The sequence below is a fragment of the Hordeum vulgare genome, chromosome 2H (assembly GCF_904849725.1).
Source record: "Hordeum vulgare subsp. vulgare chromosome 2H, MorexV3_pseudomolecules_assembly, whole genome shotgun sequence".
Classification (NCBI taxonomy): domain Eukaryota; kingdom Viridiplantae; phylum Streptophyta; class Magnoliopsida; order Poales; family Poaceae; genus Hordeum; species Hordeum vulgare.
Window position 1 is genome coordinate 275,860,741 of NC_058519.1, and position 4,832 is coordinate 275,865,572.

The following is a 4,832-nucleotide window of genomic DNA, read 5'->3' on the forward strand; positions in this document are numbered from 1 at the left end:
GGGGCCTACTGCTACACCACCATGACGTTCGGTCTGAAGAACGCAGGTGCGACATTCCAACGCTGCATGCAGCAGTGCCTACGGCCACAAATTGGCAGGAACATCCACGTCTATGTGGATGACATCGTCGTCAAGACGAAGCAGCACTTCAGCCTCCTCGACGACCTGCGGGAGACATTCGCCAATCTGCGCGAATACAAGATCCGGCTCATCCTTGAGAAGTGCGTCTTCGGGGTCCCAGGTGGAAAACTCTTGGGGTTCTTCGTGTCCGCCCGCGGCATCGAAGCGAACCCTGAGAAGATCAGCACCATCGAGCGGATGGTGCGGCCGGCTCGGATCCTCGACGTCCAGAAGTTCGCCGGCTGCTTGGCATCCCTCAGCCGGTTCGTCTGCCGGCTTGGCGAGAAGGCCCTTCCACTCTACCAGCTCATGAAGAAGACGACAAAGTTCGAGTGGAATGACCAGGCGGACGAAGCCTTTCGCGACCTCAAGCGGGTAATTTCGAGCCTGCCAATCTTGGCAGCCCCATCTGAAAGGGAACCCATACTCATATACATCGCGGCGACCACTCGCGTGGTCAGCGTAGTGTTGGTAGTTCAACTTAAAGAGGAAGGCAAGGCCCTGCCAGTGCAGCGCCCTGTCTACTACCTTAGCGAGGTCTTGTCCGCCTCTAAGCAGAACTACCCTCATTATCAAAAAATTTGCTATGGTATTTACCTCGCCGCAAAGAAATTGAAACAATACTTCCAAGGGCATGCCATCACTGTGGTGAGCACTGCTCCGCTTTCAGAGATCATGGGTAACCGTGATGCCACAAGCAGAATTGCCAAATGGTCCATCGCCATGGCGGACCATGATATTTGGTACGAGCCTCGCATCGCCATCAAATCACAGGTGGTGGCCGACTTCTTAGTCGACTGGGCCAAGACCCAGTTCAGGCCACCGCCTCCAGACTCCACGCATTGGCGGATGCACTTCGACGGCTCGAAGATGCGGACAGGGCTGGGAGCCGGCATATCTTGACGTCTCCGAAAGGGGACCAGCTCAAGTACGCTCTCCAGATCCATTTCACCGCCTCCAACAACGTTGCCGAGTACGAAGCACTGGCTCATGGCCTCCGGTTTGCCAAGGAGATCGGCATCCGGCGGCTCATATGCTTCGGTGATTCAGACTTGGTGGTGCAGTAGGTCTCTGGCGAATGGGACGCCAAGGATGCCAACATGGCGAGCTACCGCTTCCTCATCCAGCAGCTCAGCGGCCCCTTCGAGGGATGTGAGTTGCACCATGTTCCCAGGGCGGAAAATGAGGCGGACGATACACTGGCGAAAATCGGCTCCATGAGAAAGGCCATTCCAGGCGGCGTCTCCCTGGAGCAACTCCACAAGCCGTCTATCAAGCCATCTCCCGAGTCGGCATCAATCTTTGTACCGACCGACTCTATGATACAAGCACCGCCGGCTCCGCCAGTTACGCCGGCTGCGGACCCCACGCCGGCTGCACCGACGGCACCGGCTCCAAATGCGGCACCGACTGAGTCCACGGTGCAAGCGTCGTCGGCTCCACCAACTATGCCGGCTTCGGATCCTATTCCGCCTCCATTGATCCAACCGACTCCAATAGCGGCACCAGCTACAACGACAACCCCGGCTCTGTCCAGGCTCGAATCCTCCCAGTGGGTGGACGTCATGGAGATAGACGGTGAGCCGGCTGCAGTAATAACACCAGTGACACCATCAAGCTCGGGGGCTGCAGAAGCCTCCAACGGTCAAGACGAAGCAGAGGCGACCCTTGTGTTGGCTCTGTCATGGGCTCAAGCCATTCTGGCCTTCCTTCTTTGCGGCGAACTTCCTTAGAATGAGGCGGAGGCGAGACAGATCGAGCGCAGGTCCACCACCTACGCCATCATCAATCGCGAACTGGTGCGACGCAGCACGACCGGCGTGTTCCAGCGCTGCGTCGAATCAGAAAAAGGGCAGGAGATCCTCAGGGACATCCACCAGGGGGGTGTGGGCATCATGCCGCCTCCAGATCCCTGGTGGCCAAAGCATTTCGCCATGGATTCTACTGGCCCAGGGCCCTCGAGGAGGCCGTGGATCTGGTGGATAAATGTGAAGGCTGCCAACGCTTCAGTTCACAAAGCCACATGACGCCTTCGACGCTGAAAACCATTCCCTTATCATGGCCATTTGTCGTCTGGGGACTGGACATGGTTGGGCCCTTCAAGACGGCTCGCGGAGGGATGACACATCTTTTGGTAGCCGTCGACAAGTTCACCAAGTGGATCGAAGCCAGACCTATCAAGAAGCTTGACGGCCCCACTGTTGTCAAGTTCATCACAGACATCTCTGTCCGATATGGCGTTCCCCACAGCATCATCACCGGCAATTGCACCAGCTTCGCCAAGGGCGCCCTGGCGCTCTACTATTCCAAGGTAGGCATCCGGCTCGACTTGGCCTCAGTGGCACACCCTCAGTCAAACAGCCAAGCAGAGAGGGCCAACAGCCTGATCCTAGCCGACATCAAGCCAAGGCTGGTGGCACCACTGGTTAGGTCAGCCGGCTGCTGGATTGAAGAACTGCCGGCCGTGCTATGGAGCCTCCGCACCACGCCCAACCGGTCGACCGGCTTCACTCCATTCTTTCTGGTATATGGGTCTGAGGTTATTATCCCCACGGATGTCGAGTTCGACTCGCCTCAGGTCACCCTATACACACAAACGGAGGCGAAGGAGGCCAGAGAAGACGGTGTGGATCTCCTCGAAGAACCAAGGGACTTGGCTTTGAGCCGGACGGCCATCTACCAACAGAAGCTGAGATACTACCACAGCAAAAAGATCAGGCCTCTCTCTTTCAAGGAGGGAGACTTGGTCCTCAAAAGAATCCAGCGCACTGCCGGCCAACACAAGCTCTCATCCCCCTGGGAGGGACCCTTCATCATCAGTAGGGCGCTGCACAACAACGCATACTACCTGATTGACGCCCAGAAGCCAAGGAAGTGCAAGAGGGACGACTCCGGCCAAGAAACAGAACGCCCATGGAACGCGGCGTTGCTTCGCCCGTTTTATTGCTAAAAGGCAGAAGTCAAGCAAAGGAAAGAGCATGCACATGTATCTTCCTCGCTCTTCAGGGAACAACGAAGGCAATAAAAAGAGCATGCTCCATGTTTCTTTTTATTGAGAGTTTTCACTCAGTGTACGGGCTACACCGCGTATGACCTCCTACTGGCTTAATCAAGCCCGGAGGCTACGCAGCGCGGCCCCTTGCTGGCTTTAACAGGCTCGGCGGCTCGCTAGCCGTCTGGACGGCCCACCCTTGTAAATGGACACCTAGTGTACCGGCTGATCCCTGGTCCCTCGCTCGAGCCTGCGGGCTGGCTCCGGTCGCTCGGTTCGCGAGGTGACGCCAGGTCAGGCCGAATACATGCAAAGTCCGGCTACACTTGGGTCGCTGGCTCAGGCTGGCTCGATCATATATACGATCTCATTCAAGACTCAAGACGGCCTCCGATTGCCGGGAACAACAAATGCGATAAAAAAGAGCATGCTCCATTTTTCTTCTTGCTAAGAGTTTTCACTCAGTGTACGGGCTACACCGCGTACCACCTCTTGCTGGCTTAATCAAGCTCGGAGGCTACGCAGCGCGGCCCCTTCTAGCTTTAAACAAGCTCACGGGCTCGCTACCTGCTCGGACGGTCCACCCTTGTAAATGGACACATAGTGTATAGGCTAATCCCTAGTCCCTCGTACGAGCTTGCGGGCTGGCTCCGGTCGCCTGGCTTGTGAGGTGACGCCAGGTTAGGTTGAATACATGCAAAGTCCGGCTACACTTGGGACGACCGGCTCGAGTTGGCTCATTCAAGCCGGCCTCCGATTGGCTTATGTCTTGTTCTTTATGTCTTGACAGCTTCGGATAAGAGAAGTCAACTAGGAATCAAAAGACGGGATCATAAGACAACATGCTTGGTAACGAATATAATGCTGAATATATACATTCACAAAAGCATTGGCCCACGGCCCAAGTTCGTTACATCCCTCCGGGGGTAGAACTAAAAACATAGAAGGACACCGGTTACGCGACATCGGCCTCAGTGGTCGTCTCGGCCGCTGCTCCTGATGTGGTGGCATCACCGCCTCCGGATCCTCCCGAGGTGGTTGCATGGTCTCCCCGCTGAGGCCCCAGGCTCCGCCAATCCCAGAGTCGGCATACGCCGCACCGCTGGAGGCGGCAGCAGATTCTGCAGCCTAGAACGCTTCGTCGGAGCTGCCGTCGGTGTCATAGGGCTAAAGGCCGTGCAGATCTTCAGCGATCACACCGCCATCTTCACCCCGCTCCAAGACGAAGTCATCCCAGGCTGCGTACTCGGCGACGGCGTTGGCTCTCACACGGAGCTCCTCCTCCATGCCTTGCAGCTCCACCTCTGAGCCGTCGCGCTGGGCATCCAGCTTGCCCAAGTTTAGGTTCCAGTACCATGACTTGGCCAAGCATAGGGCCATATAAGCCCCAGACCGCGCTGCGGAGGCACGCCAGGCGTCCAGGCGCTCTCCACCCACTGCGAGCTAGCGGGCGAGCCGGCTCATGGATGCCGGCTCCACGCCCTCCGGCCACAAGGCTGCCACCATCGAGGAACCTGCAACCTGGAGCTGAGCCACATACTGGCCCAGGGCATGTAGGCGGGCCCGAAGGCCCACCTTGATCTCCTACACGCTCCAGCCGGAGGTAGTGTCTACCTCCTGCCCGGCCGCGCGGTGCTCCTCACGGCACACCTCGACGGCGGTGTCAGCTGCGATCTGGGTCTCGGGGAAGAGACCTGGAGTGACAGCAACCAGGACGTAA